The sequence below is a fragment of the Micromys minutus genome (genome assembly GCF_963924665.1).
Source record: "Micromys minutus genome assembly, chromosome: 2".
Classification (NCBI taxonomy): domain Eukaryota; kingdom Metazoa; phylum Chordata; class Mammalia; order Rodentia; family Muridae; genus Micromys; species Micromys minutus.
The window spans coordinates 104,589,106-104,609,714 of NC_137971.1; positions in this window are offsets into that span (position 1 = coordinate 104,589,106).

Genomic DNA, 20,609 nt, shown 5'->3' on the forward strand with positions numbered 1-20,609 from the left:
ACTTAACGCGTGGATGGATAGTGCATAACTAGGAAGTCTAACAGACAAATGGGTTCCATTGGTCAATGTGCTGACGATATTCACACAGCTGGATCTGGAGAGGCAGAAGGTTTGTTTTGCTTTGTATAATTCTGAACGCTTTTCACTTGAAAAATAGGAGCAAGGTCTATTTCCATACGAGAGTCCCTGTCTATCAAATACAAGATCCTGGCTTTCTTACAAATTATGAGGCCCCAAAGGACACATAGGCACATAGGAGCTTTATGAAAGCTGAGGTCTTGATACATAGAAACTCCACTGTGGGAAGAGGAGACAGCATCCTTCTCCTTTACTTCTGTACTCCTCCCCACTGTCTGACGTTCAGCACAGCCTCCTTTCTATCTCCTCCCCACTGTCTGACGCTCAGCACAGCCTCCTTTCTATCTCCTCCCCACTGTCTGACGCTCAGCACAGCCTCCTTTCTATCTCCTCCCCACTCTCTGACACTCTCTGCTCAGCAACATGCCCCTTTTCTATCTTTTCCTCCATACATTTCCCATCCTGTTCTCTTCTCCCCCCATATTTGCCTTCTTCCACGTTCTTCCTCACCCTGACACCTTCCTCACTTCATACCATCTTTCTCCTTCTCCTATGCTCCTCTTCTCCAGAAACCCTTCCTCATATCCTGTGTCTCCAGTGCACACTTCTCCACACTTTTCTGCCCTTCCCACACCAACCCTCCTCTACTCACCTTCTCTAAAAATTACCCGGCTCTACACTTAAGGATGTAAGAGAGATCATGCCAGCAGAGAGCCAGTACATGGATAGCTTGACCCAAGAACACTATTTAGTAAGAGGTGAGCCTAGGATCCCAAAGAAACCTAGATTTAGGGGGTTAACAAGAGTGTTAAGCTTGTCATTGCTGTAACAAAACACGACAGTTTAAAGAAAAATGTGGTTTTACTTTATGATAACCCATCTGGCTTTGTGTTATTTAGCAATGCATGATACCCAGCTGTAGGAATATGAAGTAGAGGCCAATCAACTCATAGGAGGCCTCACTGGAGGGAAGGAAAAAAGGAGGGAGAAGCAAGGGCGGGATGTGAAGAAAGAAGGAGGAAGAAAAGGCAGAAGAGGAGGAGGAGACAAAACACACTCCAGAGACCTCAGAAATTTCTTTCCGCCATTCATGATCCACCTTCCAGAGTTCCATCACCTCACAGAAGGTACTCAAAATGTAAATCCAGCACTGGATTGGTCCATTCATAATATGGAGATCTTAGGCGCTTACAATGTCCATGAAGCTCATCAGCTAGTGACTGGATCTGATAGGTGAGCCTGTGGTGGTACATTCCATATTCAAACTAGAAATTACTACATTACTAGACATCACTAAAAGAAACTGCTTTAAATTCTAAAGTAGTTTAAAAGACTACAATCAAAGATAAGGTAGAAATAAGATCTCAGAGAACAGAGAGGTCACACTGAAACAGATAGTCAAAAGAGTGCTCATCAATATGAGGACAGCAGGTTAAAGTCAGGAAGGGTAAAAACACACATGGCTATTTACACACAGAGTAAATGCCAATCCCTGAATGGCAATTGGCTCTGAGAGCCTTGGGCAAGGAAATGAGGAACAGTAGTACTGTTGACTTTTGTCCAGGTGAGGCTTGACCCCTTAGTCAAGCCGGACAGATTCTTGCCTTTCCTTGAAGGACCTTTTATATTTATGCGCTAATTACATATGATCTTTCTTGGGCCATATTCTTTTCCTAGCCCCTTCTTAGAAATTGTGATTTCCTTTCCTGTTGAGTGAGATCCTGCTGGGAGCTGAATGTGATCTTGGAAGTTTCTCTGTCACTGATTGAGTTTTAAGTATCTTTCCTCCCTTTCGATGTCAAGCCAGAATCATCTCTTCAGTTGTGCACACACAGCACCCAATTTCGCCAAAATGAATGCTGAGGTGACTTGATTCTGTGGCTGGATTTCAACTAAGTATTGAAACACACAGTGAGCAGCCACACTGCACTTGTGGGTAGTTATCCGTATGTTTAGTCTCAGCCAGAGTCACCTGAGACAAAAATTCCCACTTCAGAGCCCATGCCACGTGTGTCTCGAGAGTAGATACTAGAGTACAGTATGCTGAGTGCAGACACTGGACTTACTTATCAAAATTTTGTTCAACCATAGACAACTTCTTTAATTATCTGAGTCTTGGGTCCTTATTTGAAAAAAAAAATGGCAGTAAGTAACATTTATTTCGTACATTTGTTGTGAGGACTAACATGAGAGAAAGCCCATGAAAACAGCTGGCAGGATATTACATGGGAGCTCAACAAATGCCATGCCCCTTTATTTCCACTTTAGGTAAGCTATGGTTCTCAGGGCAGTACTGCTTACAGCTGTTGTTGTTGCCAGTAGCAATTGTTACCACTGCACTCTCTTATACAATTTGACATCCTGGTTGGGATGATAAATTAATCTTTCACTCTGTTAATGAGCCCTGATGTGCCATCTAGATTGCTGCCAATGGTGTAGACCTTACTTCTGGTAAAATGACAGCTGGGGGCTTTATTTCCAAATTGAACAACCCAAGCAGAGGTGAAAAGCTTTCTTGGGACCTGGAAGCCATAGCATATAGCAGAAATCACTATGGCTATTTTTGTACTTACGTAGATCTAGGAGCAAGTCCAAAATGTCATTGGCCATCAATGGCAGGCAGAGATTTTGCTTGGCAAATGGGAGAGAGACTTGTAGTACTCTGTTTGTTTGCTTGCTTGTTTGTTTATTGGTTGATTTATACAGCATTTTATATACTCCAGTTTGGTCTCAAACTCAGTGTGTAAGTAAGGATGATGAAGTTGAACCCCTGACCCTCCTGCTTCCATTTTCCCAAAGTGCTGTACCACTGTGCTCTGTAGAACTCCTTAGACTTAAGACTGACTCCATTTCCCCTCATGTAAGCTTCCCCTCCTGGGACCTCAGCAATCTGATTCCATATTCCTGCCTGGGCATAAATTTATTTCCACTGAGCAGTTGACCAACCTTTTCTCTCTTGGTTTTTATTTTTATTTGTGTAACAGAACTTAGGTTAAAACACTGATTGTTTGACTCTAAAAGAAACCATCTTCTAGAATTACAGTTTTAATATTTGTTACTACTATGACTATCTTCAATTTCTTATGACAGGGCCACATCTTGCTGTGAATGAGCTAGCCTAAACTGTGATTGGACTGAGTAGCTCAAAGGCCACCCAGTCCTCCATGGCTTTTATGAGCATGGGCCTAGATTCATCTGGAAGTAATTTTTTGGGAAGCGGGTGGCCTTGGCAGGAGATTTCTCAATAATTTTGTAAAGATTTCATTAAGCTATGTCAGCGGAATTGGTCATTACTGTCAGAAAACTGAACCATTAATTTTCTAAATGAGATCCTCCTAATAAAGGCCAATATTGATTTACAATGTTTAAAGAGGAAAAAAAATCACATCTATTCTGATGATAAAAAAGAAAGGAAAACTTGGATAAACGAGGGGAAAACTAAAGAGCTATTTTTGAGGGAAGAGGTATCTGTTCACATAGAAGTAGATTGTATGCCTGGTTGGCACATTTGACTTGGGCAAGGTACCATGAGTCTAACTTGGATAATATTCCAGAGACACCTCTGTCTTGCATTTTATTCTATGCAGCCCATGTTAACTAGGGTTTTCCTAGGACAGAAACCACTCTAATACAAAAAAGGTCTAATATAGGAGATTACAGGTTGAACATCCTAGGAAGTTGATTCCTTCTTTCAGGGGATAATGACAAAGTGCTTAGGCTTTGGAGTGTCCCCTCTTATCTCAGCAGCTATAGCTCCAAGGTGAGAGGTTTCCGTGATGCACCCTGAACTGTGATTAAAATTAAAAGGTTTTTTAACACGTAAGGGGTTATTCTTAGGGTGATATTTCTAATGTCTGCCTTCTGCCAATGCTCAAATGCCTATACATGATGGTAAAACAAAATATTCTTTCAAAACTCACTCAAGAGTTTTTCTTCAACAGAACTAATGTAGACCTATGCTAGAAATTTTGTCTGAGAAAGTGGTTCCAGAATATTATTCTTTCTGGACAAGATGATGATCCGGATAAACTGCTCACAGATAATTTTGCATATAGGTCTAGTCCACCTGTCAATCCCTCCCTCCATCCATCCATCCATCCATCCATCCATCCATCCATCCATCCATCCACCTACTCATCCATTCATCAACAATTACTGAGATGCAACTTTGTACCCAAATCTTCACTTTTCCAGTCTTCTTTTACAACTTTTGACATAGGCCTTTTAACTATTTTCTGTCTTCTACCACATGTGACAACAATTCTGAACATATCGGTAGATGTACCATGAGTACCTGTTACCATAGCTTACCAGTTTGCCTGCTTTTTTCAGTGAAAAAATGAGGAGAAAAATACAACATATATCTTTGTCTGTGTTGATAGATATTTATGCATATACTGTATATTTTTAGTATTAGAATAACTTATTTTTACCATTGTTTTCATAAAACAACTTCTGAATATTTTGGGCTTATTTTTACTGTTACTTTTATACTTTACATATTAATATCTTTTCTTGAATTATTTTATAGATATTTGAATGCAATTAAATTTATAAATTTGCAATAGTTGAGGAATACATGAATAGATGTGTTTTTATTTAATCACTGTTTTAGCAGTGGATGTTTAGATTGTTTCTGGTATTTGTTACTGTTCAATTGTTCTTTTTCCTTTGGAAGTTGGCTGTTAGCCTGGCTTTTGAGGATGTTTGGGGTTTTTCTCTCTTCCTAACCTTGATATGGGCACGATGTCTGGTGGGTATTGCTAGTACACAAAACCACTCTCAGCTTTTGTGTCAGGCTGGAAATGTTTGCTCCAGCCCAGCATGTTTTTGCTTTAGTGCAGAGAAGGGAATCCAAACCTGGGTAACAAGAGGAATCTGGCTTTCCAGGCCTTGCTCTGCCATTTAGCTCTGAGTCAAGGAGAATGTGACCTCATCTCCTCGAACTCTGGTTTTTCTCATTCTTTGTCTCCAGCTCTGCTTCTTCTCATGCCTCTCTCTCCTAACAGGCTGTCTTCTGAGGGCCTGTCACGTCGTTCTCCTTGCCAGGCTGCCTCTTCCTGCAAGTGCTTAGTGACCAGCGCAGTGTGGCCCTCTCTCTACACCTCTCTGCCTTTGTCATTTCCGAGTTCTTCTCTTGCAGTGCCCTTCTTCCCGACTCTGTGATGACTTCTGTGCTGTCAAATGTTTGTGTTGATGATATTTCCCCTCCTGGTGCTATTTTTGCTTCCTTCCTATCATAGCATGGAACTATGGCTCACACCTCCTGTTCTAAAGTGTCTCTCCTATGAAAGGGCTGCCATAGCTCCATAGGCAAAGTCCAAGTAAAAGTCTTTCCTGTGCTGTTTTATGCTGTATGCTCTTCTGAATTCCCTTTGGCACATATGTGTGCTGCCCATCCATGGTAGGTGCTCCGCGTTGTTGGCACAAGCAAATAGGAGTGCTCTGCCAAGGGCACGCTGGCTTTGCACTGATAAGTCTGGAGCTGGCAGAAAAAGCACAGTTCACCTTCCTTGCTTGAAAAACAGGAAAGTGACTTGCAGACATTTCCTTTCTCTTTATGGCAGCACAGGATGCGTGTCGGCTGCAGGGTTCCAGGGTTCTGCCTCATCAGTGATGCCTATTGCCAGCATCTCTTGGACTGTTAATAAGAGCTTTTCCTTTGGGATATCTGACAGAAAAACCCAGCTTCATTCTGAATGATCTCTATGCTGGCTGTGTGGTGAGTGTTACCTTCCTGGATTTCCCCGACAGTCCCTGAGGATAATCACAGTCCCTACACACCAGCTCTCTCCGCCCTTGTGTCTTACTTCAAACACAGAACATTTCCTGGCACACCTACCTCCCTGTGTGGAAGACGATGTAGAAACAAGATGATCCTTCACGGTTGTCTTTTCAGGTAAATCTTATCCACAGTTGAACAGAGAGAAAGATAACAGTCCAAGAAATATATCAAGCTGCCAAAGAACAAATGAATAAATGTTATACGGAATAGAAGAAAATGTGAAGTTCAAACATGAGTCTATCCAATTCCTTGTTAGTTCACAGCACTGATTTCTCAGGCTAGGTTCTTTGATAAATACTAGTTTACATATTATTCCTGTTTCTGTTGCTGTGACAAATACCCTGATGCGAGGCAATTTAGGTGAGAAAGGGACTTATTTTGCCTTACACTTCAGGTCCCAAGTTGCATGTTCCAGGTACCACGATCCAGGATCCAGGTTCCAGTCCATCACTGAAGGGAGGTCAGACTGAGAATATACAAGCAACTTGTAACACTCATCTACTATCAAGATCAGAGTGGAACAAAAGACCTCTGCTGCCCACTTGCTTCCTACATATACTCCACTAACTTTCTTCAGGTCAGGGTCCCTGCCAGAAATACTGCTTTTTACATCAGTTACCAGTCAAGACAATCTCCCACAGACATTGCCCACAGACCATCCTGACTTAGACAACCCCCTAACTTGGGTCTTCTCAGGTGACTCTGGCTTTGGTCAAATTAACAGTTAAAACTAACTAGCATAAATATATTATCACATATTTAAAGCGACCCTTACAAACCCCTATAAGGCAGAATATTAGTTTTAAGAATATTAATACTAAGATGAAGAACCAGGGACACAAGAGGGTGTAGCTATCATGCGGTTGAAGGACTACCGTTGGACTTGATTATGTTCATGCTTTTTACTCCATAGCTTGGTGTTTCTTCACTCACAAAGTCCCAGTTGTATACAAGTTATCACGATGTACTGTTGCCCTAATATAAATAATTTCAGACAGCTTGTTACCAAAGCCCCAAAGGGAAGATTCTGTGAACACTTCCTCGCACTTCTGAAATCTCTGTCAGGGAGACCTCCTCGGCTCCGGTATGACGGATACTTCAGGTTCTTCCCAGTAGCTTTTGAAACTATTTTTGACTAGAATCCACCAAATATACAAGTAAAATACTTACTGCTAGGCTTTCAAAGGATGCTGATATTCAAGTTGGCTACAGGGGAAGGAAAGCCCTGGAAACTACTCAAGAAACATGTAGATTAGTGAAGTCAGTATGGCAAACAGAATGAAGGGTCCTTTAAAAACTGAATATATAACTATTGTTGATACAGTTGTCTCACCCCTATATACAAACTCACGGAAATCAAAATGAACACACAAGACAGAAATACCTATGTGTCTACATCTATTCTGGTGTTATTCACAATAGCCAGGTTTTGGAATTAATTCACATGCACATTAATTGATGAATAAGGAAAACACAGGGGATATGTATAGTGGAGTATTATTTATCTGCAAAAGAGCAAAGTAATGTTATTTGCAGGAAATATGTATAACTGGAGACTATTGTGTAAAGTCAAGTAAAATATAATCAGATAAATGCTGTATTTTTTTCCTATGTGAGACCTAGATAAAAATAAAATGTGATAGAAAAAGAGGATCTGTTAGAGAAATGAAAGTATCAGGAGGGTGGTGGGGTCATAAGAGAAGGTAATGGAGAGGCGAATATTATTAACATACATTTTATATGCATAGAAATGTCACAATGACACTATTTTATCTAGTTAATAAATGTAAATAAAAATCAAAAACAGTCAAGAATGGTAGCATATAGTCATAAATGGAAGTAAAAGGAAGAGGGTCATGAGGTTAAGCTTTGGGTACATACCATGTTTGTGATTAGCCTGAGCTACCTAAAAGCCTCAAAACAAGGAAAATTAAAAATATTTAAATTGAGAAGGGGATAGCAGGGACTCCACAGGAAGAATATAGAGTCAACTAACCTGAACCCTTGGGGCATCCCAGAGACTGAACTGTTAACCAAAGAGCACACAGTTGCTGGACATAGCCCCTCCCCCATATGTGGTAGATGTGTAGCTTAGTTTTTGTGTGAGTCCTCCAACAACTGGAGTCAGGGCTGACTCTGACTCTGCTGCCCGCCTGTGGATCCTGTTCCCCTAACTGCACTGCCTGGTCTGGCCTCAGTGGGAGAGGATGTGCCTAGTCCTGCAGTGACTAGATGTGCCATGGTGGATTGGTACCTGGGGTGGGGGAACCTACTCCTTCTCAAAGGCGAAGGGGAGGGGGACTTGGAGGAGGGAGGGCTGCGATCTGGATGCAAAGTGAATAATAATAAATAAATGTAAAAATAGATTCTATCTCATCCATTTACCTCAAAAATATTTAACAGCTTTTATGAAGAAAATGTGAATAAATAGATGATGAACTAAAGTAATATATGTCTCTGAAAATAAAATGATCCACAATCAAGATAGTGTACACTTAAATAATATACATTTACAATGTGGAAGCTAAATCTAAATATTCTTCAATAAGCAAGACCAGAATTGACAATGCCCTTCCTTGAAGCTCTTTCCTACAGGATTCATCCTTACTTCATTTTCTTCTGGCTAGTTTTGAAAACTTTCCCTCAGCCCAATGAAGTCAGCATACTCTGCAAATCAAAAAGAGACTTTTTGTTTGTAATTAAATTATAGTCAAATGTAGCCAGTCATATGCTGATCTTTCTAACTGCTCATATATCCACGGATACCTAATGTACATTGAATTTTATTATAAATCATTTAACCTTCATTGGGGAAAATTCTCTACTGCTTGAGAGAGAACATAAGAGAAATGCTAGAAGAATTGTGGAAGAGGGGCTCTTGCAGAGAGATGGGAGGGAACCTGAGAGTCTCTATACGGCTGTTTTCTCCAGACATTGCTGGTAGACAGACAGGTGAGGCAGATGGAGGCTTTGCCACCTTAACAACACTGTGGAATTGCAGCCCACAATCTGCTGTGGCTGTTAGTCTTTGGGAGAGAAAAGAAACCAAACACAGACACCAAGGGATTCAGTGTAAACAAGCGGGGTCTCACAGCTGTCACATGGCTGATGTAATTCTGGCATGCAGTTTTCTTCTGTTACACGTCTAGTCTTGGGTTCCGGGGATGGAACTGATAAGGACCCGTAAGTTTTATGTCCCCAGACATCGAGGGATGGCTTGATTAGGTAAGTAAAGCAGGAAAGTAAATCTATGTCCATGACAGTTTTACATGCTTCTCTCTCTAATTTCCTAGTCACTTGCTCTGTATTTAGTGTCTTTCAAGAATGAGGTATACACGGGAACCAGATAGCACCTGTCCTAGCCTGAGGCTATAGAACTGGGTAAAAAAGCTTATAGCATTAGACATAACTGTGGATTTGGAGATATTGCAATGCAATATAACCTGCCTATTGCTATGTATATGATTCTTTTATGCTAACTGGGACTATTTTCCAACAAAGGAGATGCAAAAGGAGTTTTCTCCAGTAGAGGAAAGTCCTGCACGTACATCCAGCATTCTGAAGGTGTAGTGCAGAGGTCGTGTTCTTGGGCAGGAAATCAGGTCATGGAAGGCTTTAGGTAAGAGGAATAGCTAACCTCAGTCTCTCCCGGGATTCCTCTTGATTTGCTTCTGGGATGTTAAGAGGCCTTGGTTTACCTGTGGATATTTAGCATGTACTAGCTGATGTTCATGTTCTCCTTTCAGTAACTCCAAGCTACAAAAGAGCAGGGGCTACAGAGCTCCTATCAAGGCTGGATTTTTGTTTTACTCATCTGAATAGCCAGAAAAATTCCACCTATTTTATTTAAGTTTCTTTCTTTTTGTTTCAAATTCCAACAAGAAGCTAAATACAAATGGAAACTCGTAAGCACTAATTTTACGCCAGAAGACTAGGATCATTCTGATTTACTCCAATAAAGTATGCAACCCTGAAGCCAAGCTTTTCTTCACTTAAAAGAAAATCAAAACAAAAAGGTAAAAGCTATACAGTAGTCTTTCCTTATGTTCACTGCACAAGCCAGTTCTGGTTTCAGAACTCTTCACTCTGTAGGTATTTTTACAGTGTAAGATTCCCACTTTTGTGTTCTCTCCCAAACATTCAGCTCTTTAGGGTGGTGGTGAAACCAGTTTCTCTGCAAAACTCACTGGATTTTCTTATTTGTAATTAAAATTTCTAACACTGAAAACCAAAGAGCCCTCTACGTATGATGGTTTTAAAGCACAGGAAGTACAGCTCTTCTCAGTGATGGCTTCTGTACAAAGGGAGAGGGAAGGAGGGCAGTGGGAAAGGTCTCAGTTTTCTTTAAGGATCTGGCCCCTGGGAATCTGACCATACTCTAATGAGTAAATTGGCAACACAAATTGTACTCAGTGTTTTTTTTTTTTTTTTAATTAAAAAAATTGGGGTGGGGGACCAGGGTGGGAAGATGGATCTAAGAGGAATGGAAAGCAAGGACCGTATATGAAATTCTCTCAAAATCAATAAAAATACTATGTTGGGAAAAATCACAGTTCACACTTGTATTCATGTTTTCTGGGTCCTAGGTGTGACACTGGGATGTGCTAAAAACTGTTTCATATCCAGTTCTCAATACGTAAGGAAACAGGTAAATTTTGCTTTCACTTTCTATGGTGTAAGGATGTAAGTACTTTCACTATGAGCAACTTCAAGTTACTAGAATCAAAGCCTTTAACTCAATACGGAGGTGAGGGACCATGAAGCTGGTATGGGGTGGCTGCCATGTCCCCTTTAGAGCAAAGTCACCCATACAAAATAAACAATCGGATGCTTCCATCGGGTGATGCTGAAAGCAATGGAGTATTGAGCTAGATAGTTGTTAGTCAGATGTCATCACCTTTCTTTCGTTTTCTTCTTCAAGTCTTTACTGCAGCCCTGAGTGAACACTTCTTATAACCCAGAGGAATTCAGGTAACGTGGAAACCCTCCCCACAGCCACCACCAGTCTATGCTGACATCATCAATAGTAATGAGTCGTGCCTAGGAGCACAAAATCTAGGAAGAACCAAGGGCCATCCCTCCTGTCTCCAAACGTCTTTTCCATGGCTACCTCTGATAACCTAAGGGTGCTGGAAGGTTTTCCCTAAGGAAGCTTTGAAACATCTCTGAGATAGTGAAGCCTATCTCCAACCCCCTCTCACATCTCTTTCCTCAATCCCTACATCATCATCACTCTTGGTTTTCATTATTATCAGGTTTCCCTTCTGTGTGTGATGCTGCCTGTGTGCAAATCATCTGGGGTATTTAGGAAAAGTGAGATGTCAGCTCCAGGAATATGTGGAAACTCACAAAGGCATTTAACCAGCCTTTAAGCTTGATTAGGTTCAAGGCTTGTGAGTTATTCTCCAAAGTGAACTATGGGTGGTGTGTGTGTGTGTGTGTGTGTGTGTGTGTGTGTGTGTGTGTGTGTGTGTGTGTGTGGTGTGTGTGTGTTTGATGAAAGAAGACAGGTCTATGGTAGACAGGAGGCACAGAGCTAAAATTTTTCAGTTGTCTCTCTGTATATCCCATAGCCTAAGACTTACATTTTAAAAGTTATCTAGAAAAAATAGACAAATTAGCAAAAGAGCCCATATATAGCTAGCAAGGCACAAAGTATTTATAATTTTTTTCCTTTCATTGAGTAACTTTGGCATGCTCTGCTCTAGGGTCAAGTGAATCTCAGAAAGTGTTGAACAAGGTCAAGTGCAGCTGAAATGCTAGTTCGTGGTCCAGATGCTGGGTGGATGCAGTTGTGATAGGCAATAAAGCAGCACTGTCATGTGCATCATATTTAATCAGAAGCCTGGAAAACACTGAAGTTTTTATCTACATGAAGACTTGGCACGTTTAACATGCCAGCATGTGCTAGCAATTTCTAAGAGGGCATAGAGTATTTCTCAATCTTCTTAGAACAGAATTCCCATTTTCTTTAGTTTTACACAGCATATTTGGGAATTGGTGTATGATGGAATATGCTCTGAGGCATTTTTCTATAGAAATTAATTTCAGTCCACATTTGGCAATCTGGTTCACTTGAAATACTTGCTATATTTTAATAGATTTCTTTATTCTAGCCCCAACAGTATTTTTTCCCTACACCCTATGTATTTGGTTTATTCCTTCAGTCTTTCTATTCCTATTTCCTACAAGCACCCCGCCTTCTCTTCCATCAATCACTGTCTTTCTCTCCACAGCTCTTAGAGCATTTAGTGTCTATTCTGGAAAACATCCACTTTCTGAAACTCTTAAGAAAGGAAGTGTTACAGAAAACAGTGTTTTCTGGCCATCCACAGGGTGACAACTTTTAAGATGAAAATGTTATTTAGCTTAATTTTCTAGAACAAAACCCCTTAGAAATATACTGAATAATTCAAATAATTAAAAAGAGAGTATTAAGTGCAATTCAAACTGATTTTTGTAATATGCCACTGGGGGAAAATCATTTCACAGAAAGATGAGAAAGAATTTCTTTTTAATCTCAGCTCTACCAGTAATGGAGTGGAAACCCTGAGAAGTCTGAGCTTCTGCTTTGCTGTGTGAGAAAACATGGTACTTCGTCAGATGTTCTCCAAGGTTCCTCAGAGCTCTAACACTGTGTCTGGGGTGTTCAGGTTGCAGAAGTCTAGGAAAAGATTCAGTAAAGAGAGACAAGGTGCTCAATTCTATATTAGTTTTATATCTGATTATTTCTTGTTTGAATTAATATACCAATTACTGCTTTATAGTGATTACAATAAAGATTTTCAAAAACATGATAGTTGATGCTGAATACAATTTGGCTGGCAACATTCCTATTTTCTCACAGCAACAGATTAAGAATCAAATGTTTCTCTAATCCTGTTAAGTGCATTTTCTTCTTCATGAGTGAGTTTGGCAAACCTTTGATCATGGACTTGGGCAGAGTATTAGTATTTTCATGCCCTCAGGAAAGCCTCAGCTGTCTTAGGCATTCTCCCCAGAGGTCTCTCACATCTGATTTGATCACTTTTAATTTACTTCCCGGACAGAGCTATTGACTTTGAGAGTCAATAGGGCTCCTTTTAACTTCACGGGGAGGTCATGAGCTTCAATTTTGTGCATTTCTATTTACTAATTGATGCCATTGGTACGCAAGATGAATGCCATTCTTCACTATAGTGAGAAAATAATTTCTTACTTGGCCTCTAAACTTTAACTGATTTCTCAGCACAAGTTGTTCTAGAAAGTTCCATGTTCTCCTCAGACTTCCACCCTTTCATTGTTCTCAATATACAAAGGATTCATGTTTTTCTTCTTCCCCACATCTAAGCTCTCACACCACCAAAATATTCTTGTTGTTATATTAATTCTTTGAATATTACTAGGATGTTTATCTGTAAGATACTGTGACCCAGGGATGGTTCACACACTTTGAGGCACTCCTTCTTTAGTGGGGAGTCAGAAAGTTGGGTAGACCCATAAGTATGTGCTTGACAAGTCTGTGAGCATAAGAAGTATTTAATACAGTGTTTGATGCTTTTAACCAACCATTGAACTGAGAACAGGGTCCCCAATAGAGGAGCTAGAAAAAAGTCTGAATGGGCTGAAGGGACTTTCAGCTACATAGGAGGAACAACAATACCAACCAAGAAGACTCCCCAGAGGTCCCAGAGACTAAACCACCTACCAAATAGTACACATGGAGGAACCCATGGCTCCAGCTACATATGTAGCAGAGGATGGCCTTGTCGGGAGAGGTCATCAACAAGAGGAGAGGTCCTTGGCCCTATGAAGACTCAATGCCACAGTGTAGGGTAAAGGTAGTGCAGGGAAGTAGGAAGGAGTGGGTGGGTGTGTCATAGAGGCAGGGGGAGGGAGAGAGAGGGGATGGGAAAGGGGGACTCCAGCTGGGAAACCAGAAAAGGAGATAACATTTGAAATGTAAGTAAAGAAAATATCCTCGTGTGTGTGTGTGTGTGTGTGTGTGTGTGTGTGTGTGTGTGTGTGTGTGTGCCTGCACACCTGTCACTCTGCTTTATCTTGTACTTTCTTGTGCTCTACACCTCATTTTCAAAGTTCTTCGAAAAGCAATTTTCCTCATTTCCTATTTTCTCCATCCAGTGATATATGGCCTAAGAAAAGAGAGTGTATTTGGGTGTGTCCTCTACTGAGTACCCCATCCACAGGCAAAAGCACATTTGCTGTTGTAAGAGTATTTGGAGACAGTATTTGGAGTGGCAGGATGGTTGACTCCAAGGACAGAGCCATTATAAATGGCATTTAGGTGTTTAAAAAAACAGCTTATTAAAACCTTCTTATCTCTTCTATTTTGTGAGACTACAGTGAGAAGATAAACATTCAAATCAGAAAATAACCCTCCAGACACCGCCTCGGCCTTGGTCTTGGCTTTTAAAACTAAGGAACGAGGCTCTGACGTCCACAGATCCTGCGCAGTGCTGCAACAGCCGTACGGGATGGAGTGTCAGCTGGCTCTTAGCATTCTCACACAAATCCAGCGACAGCTCCTTCGGTTTTCACAACTGCGGATTTTTATGAGTGTCATTTTCTTTTCTCTGTATTTATATTTTTGCAGCTCATGAAGGTTTATTATTTTTCTCTGAATGTGGCTTTGCCTAGCCTGTTTTTAAGCCAAATGAAAAGTTTCTTTGTGGAGAGCTGCATAGATGGAAGTGAGGCTGAAGGACTCTGTGCTTCCACAGAGAGGACCCAGCGCTGGTCTGCAGTCCGGTCTAGACAGAATGCATTTAGCTCTCTAAGCATCGGGTCTGCCTCGGTCCTGTCCGCATCATCTGCCTTGATTATCTTATTGATATACCTTAAACCAACCAGGCCAGGAAAACAGACGTGTTGCTCACAGTTACTCAAGTAAGTACTGTTCTTCGCACTCAAAAGATCTTTAGATGTGGGAGTGATAAAATCTAGTTTATGTCCAAATCTCCGGAACCTGAAATGTGTGGCTTCCTGTCTGGTGACTTGTACAGCATAGTGCAAATCAACTGGCAGTTGACTTGAAACAGTCTCTGGCCTGTTCTTCATGGTTCCTCATCCCCTCTCCAGGACAATAGTTCATAACTGGGGACGGCTTCCAACATGCCCATTATCTTCTTGTCCCCTGGAAATCATTGCCATTTTGAAGTTGATAATGGTGTCAGAGATTTTGCTTATTTCTGTCAAAGTCACCACTTCCCTGACTGTCAGACTCTGTTGCGTATTAGAATCATTTATACTTTTAGAGTATAAAAGTAAATAAACAACTCTATAAATCTCATTATGGTGATAGGACTAAGGCCTAGAAAGGGAGTATGCTGTAATGAAAGATTTACTGTTAATCTATTTTATTTTCACACTGAATGATTATCCTGTTGTGGCGTTAGATCATTTCAAGTCCCTTGACCCAATTGGAATAAACATTGTGGAATCTTTTACGGGAATATGGAGTCCTGACTTCTTGGAAGTTACATAGTGTTAAGATTGCCAACTCTTAGGCCAACTTTGGGGAACAACCATTGGAATTCTACAAATTTATCATATTTAGAGAAAAACACTCAAAAATAAGCAAAATAATTTCCAAATTGTCTAATGGGTTGATTTCTTCTAACAGTTAAATAACTGGACCAGCAATAGCATATGTCAATCTTCCAGTGGCTGCATGAGACGGTTATACTTGTCCTGAACTCTCACTAGTTAGAACAGGGACAGCATACATTGTAAAATGGAAACAAAATGTCAGTAAAGAGTGCTTGAGACATGCCGAAGAGCAGGGTAGAGATTCCCAACCTACCTAACCTGGTTAGTAAGACAGCAGTAGTGTGAGGAGCCATGTTGGAGGCGGACCAAACCGTGCTGTGAGAAGTCAGGATGAGCGTAGAGTTGGAGCTGCCTGTGGCTTCAAGGTGGAAAGCAGTGTGCTGAGGAGACCTAGTTAGAAAGATTTTTCTCGAGAGGAGACAAGATTGTTGTTGGAAATTACAACTGAGGAAATTGGTATTGAGAAAATCAGTGTGTAGCGGTTTAATGTCTAGAAAAAAAGGTCATTTTAAAATTTTCTTGGATTTTTTCAGTGCTGGGATATGGGGTATGCGCTGTCAAAATATAATTTAAGAAGCAATTTTGGGATAAACACCAAGCAGGAAAACAAATATGACAAAACAAAGACATAGTACATGAGATTCTGTCTCTAAGTACTGACAGGATGTAATTGATGAGTGTAAGGATTCCTCTATGAGTATTATTCATAAACAATAAACCTAGGACTTCACTGAACTGAAACAGAATGACTTGGGCCTGGCTAACCCCTGAGACATAGTCTAAGCATCATTCTTTGGGCCCCCTTTGTTTGTCAGTAACTGGACACCCTGTTCTTTAAAGATTGCTTAATATAATTCTGGAAATAATTCTATATTGACTAAATTCTTTTAAAATAAGAGAAAGAGAAGCATATACAGTTTCCTATTAAATTGGAATTTAAATTAGAATTCTAGCCTGAAATATGTGAAGCTTATACTAAATACACCAGAACAACAAAGCACTGTGAATATTCTTTTTGGTCTTGCATTCTTGATTTCAGTTAATATTAAAAATGAAAAGTCATTTCACAGGCAGCCTAGAGAATATTCCCTGTCTTTTAACCACCTGTACACAGTTATGTGGGCGTCCTAATTGATCGGTTGATCCACTTAGTACACATTTAAGTTTCAGATATACTCTACTTCACTTTAAATCACACACACACACACACACACACACACACACACACACATCTATGTCCTGTGCATAAGGATACATTTTAATATTTTGTCAGTGTGTACTTGAGTTTTTCTGTAAGTAGCATTACCAGTTCAAAATAGAAATATCATTTTGTTGTCTGTTGCCAAGTTCTTCTATCTGAGGCTTGTTCTGTTTTCTTCTCTTGTTTCCTACAAATAAAAAGATTTCATATCAAACTTTTGACTCTCTGAGTATGATAGGTGAGAGATAAAATCTCAGTCTAGTTTTAAATTTTTCTTTTATGAAAAAAGTTAAGTGTATTTTTATGTAATTAATGACCACATTGCATAAGTCTATCTATAGTTCTAGCTCCAACAATAATTTGAAGTCTTCTGAGCCCATGACTGTTACAGTTAGTCTTACATACATCAGTAGGGTGTTTATTTCAAGAGTTACTCATAGAGCTGATCAGCCCATATTTCTGGATGTTCTATGAAGAAAGCACTTCTAAGTGATGTAGGCACTAAAGTCCTCAAACTGGGCAAGGAAGTTCCACCTTTGCCCATGTGTGCAGGCAGTGTGTAGAGTTCTGCCCACACAGGACAAAAGGGCAGACTGTGAATTCCCCTTCTCTGCTTGAGATGGGAAGTCTACTTTCTTCTATGGAGCTCTTGGTTCTTAAGCCTTCTGACACAGACCGAGTTGTACCATTGACTTCCTTCATTTTCTGGTGTGAAGTAGATAAACCATGGGACTTCTCAGTCTCCTTTATTACATGAGAAATTTCTACCACATGCTTTATATATCTACATAGCTTGTGCTGGTTTTCCTTCCCTGGAGATTCCTGACTAATCCTGTATTTCTTTTCCCATCTACTTCTGTGATATTCCAGATGCATTCTCTCTCTTTCGTTTTTTCAATATTCCTTCATTCATTTATTTTTTTTAAATGCCAGTGACTGCCCCATCAGTCCCCCTTCCCATAGTTCCATATCCCATTCCTCTTCCCCCTGCCCCCCCCCCGCAGACCTCCGTCTTCTCTGAGACCTCAAGTTTCGTGAAGATTAAACTCATCTTTTCTCACTGAGGCCTGACCAGGCAGAACTGTGCTACATATGTGCCAGGGAGCCTGGACTGGCCTATGCATGCTCCTGGTTGGTGGCTCACTCTCTTGGAGCTCTCTGGGGTTGTTGAGACCTGCTGGCCTTTCTGTGGGGTCACTCTCCCCTTCAATTTCTTCACCCTTTCCCCTAATTCACCCATAGGTGTCTCTGACTTCAGTTCAATGGTTGGGTGTAAGTATCTGCCTCTATCTCAGTCAGCTGCTGGAAAGAACTCTCAGAGAAGGGCCGTGCCAGGCTCCGGTCTGTAAGCACATCGCAGCATCAGTAATAGTGGCAGGCCTTGGTGCTTCCGAAATGGATCCCAAGTTGGGCCAGTCATTGGACCACTTTTTTATTTTCAATCTATGCTCCAATTTTTGTCCCTGCAGTTCTTTTAGACAGGAAGAGTTCTGGGTGAAAATTTTTGATTGTGGGTATACAACCCACAGACCATAAGTGTAGCAAGTAGAAAGGCCCAAGTGAGGACATTTCAATTCCACTTAGAAGGGGGAAGAAAACAGTCACAGTAAGCGGAGGGACTGAGCGACCTGGGTGAGAAAGGGAAGGAGGAGGGCAAAGGGGGCCAAGATCGGGTTTGTGGTGGGGAAGCCCGGTGGGCCAAGAGAATGAATGGAGATAAACAGCAGGGAGGAAGGAGGGGGCAGGTCCTTCTAGAAAGTACCAGAGATCTGGGAGGTAAGAGACTCTAAGGACCGAATTGGGGCAACCTTATCTAAAATGCCGAACACTGGGGAGAGGGAACTCGAAGAGCCCACCGCAGGTAGACAGACGTTCTCTTCTTGACCCTTGGTTTTTAGCTTACTCATGGCTATTTACTAACTCACACATTCAACGCGTTATCTTTTTCTCTTATTCTTTCACTGTTGCTCTCTGTTTCTGCCAATTACATTCTCTCTCCACTGGATTGCTCATTGGATTTAAAATTTCCCCTAGTAGGCTTAGCCAGTAACCTCAACATACCTTTTTATTTTTAATTTATTTTATTTTGATAGTTTTTCACAGGTTGATTACCTATCTAAACAAAGCCTTTTTAAGATCATTTATAGCTCCAGGCCAATATAAGGCATGGACACAAGGGAGTAATGCAGCTCTCAGGAGAAAGGTGTGTGCATGGCTTCTCAGTGTTGGCTTGTGCAATCTAAACACACAAGTAAAATATTCAATTAATAGACTGTTCTGTAGACTGTTCTGTAGATTGTTAAGTTTACTGATATCAAAGCCGTGCATATCTTCCAGGATTCAGGCCTTAGTGTTGAAGACAATTCATTTTGGTTCTGTAATATTGCCTCTTGCTGATGCTCCATGGATGTTTTGATACAGCTCTTTGATTTTGACCATACTCGCTGTCCATATTTTATAGGGCAAGTATAAAAACACACACCCTAGTGAAGAAATGTCCATCAATAAAGAACTTTTTTGTAGGGGTCTATATGAATCCACCCTAATTTATTCACCAATGTTTAATCTTGTACAGTTCCGCATTAAACATTAGTTCTAGCTTTTTTCTATCGTGGCCTGGGATAATTCTGTTGTGCACTCATGTAGAGCTTTTAGAAATGGATAATTCTGTTGTGCACTGCATGTAGAGCTTTTATAAATGAAAGTGTGTTGCTTACTGCTCTCCTTTCCTTCCTGTCAAGTTTCACTGACCATTTCTCCTGCCATCCCTTCTTCTGTTGTAGCCATCAATGTCAAATTTTTAAGATGTTGTATTTTAGGGGCAACTTTTAATATATTTTATCTGCTTGTTAGTTTTTGCTGAGTGTGGTTCTTAACCACTGGCAGTTTTGTTGTGACTGGTTATTTCTTTAAAAAAAAACTTAATTATTCTGGTGCTAGGGATGAAGCATGACCTAGTCATGGGTTGGATAGCGACCCCTGCGAGCTTCTTAGCAGACTTTCCCCCAAGTCTGACTTCCTTGGCAATTTTATGCTTTGTCGACGTTGTAAATCTTTAGTTAGTTCTTACACACCCCATACTTTGGCCTTTAGGGTTTCTTTATTGTTAGCTTCGGTGTTGTATTTCTTGGTCACTATTTCCTGTCACCGTTTTCACTGTAAACTGGAGAAACAGTGATCATTTGTACTGTTTCGGATTCTATGAATAACAGAGAAAATACACAAATTCCAAAGTCACATGATTTTTGTGAGTGTGGGAGAAAACATTCCACATGTCTGGGGAGCCTCCTGTGGTGGTATCTCGTGTCCCTAACATGGATGGACCCCATGATACATTTGTTTCTTTCTCCTTCAAATAATTTCTGTCTAGCAGACCTTTACTTTACGAAACTACAAGGAAAGAAAACAGAATCTCACCCTGAATTCACAGTTAAGAATAAGAAAAAAAAAAAAAACCCAATGAAAGCAGCCTCTCCTGCTTCACATTGTCAGGGTGACAAGCCCTTGATTTGCTGACCTTGGCTTTCACAGTCTATCTTGTCTTGGGACTTGAGCAGGGACTGCAAGAAAACAATGTTTCATCATCTTGTAGATCTATCCAAGTTCCCCTAGGCTTGGAGCAGCTCCCAGGTATTTCTCCATTTCCCCTACAGAGCAAAAACCTCCCTGTAGGCTTTTCTTGTCTAGAATCCAAGGGCTGTGTGTCAAATAAGGCTCTTGGAAGTCACCATCCCCTGTCTCCTAAATGTCTCTAACTTCAACTTTGCAAATAGTTTCATTAGGTTCAAGTCAGTCCAGGAGAGTTACTAAGGCCATGGTGTCCAGTGGGATTTGCATCATCAACAACACCATAGGAACACGTCTCAGCATTGGAGAAAACAAGTAAAAATGACTGTACAGTTGCTGTCAAATTTTATAGAGTATTGAGCATCAAATTTTGATTCCAGCTGTGGGACTTTCTGCAGAGATGGTCCACAATATTGTCCTGACATGACC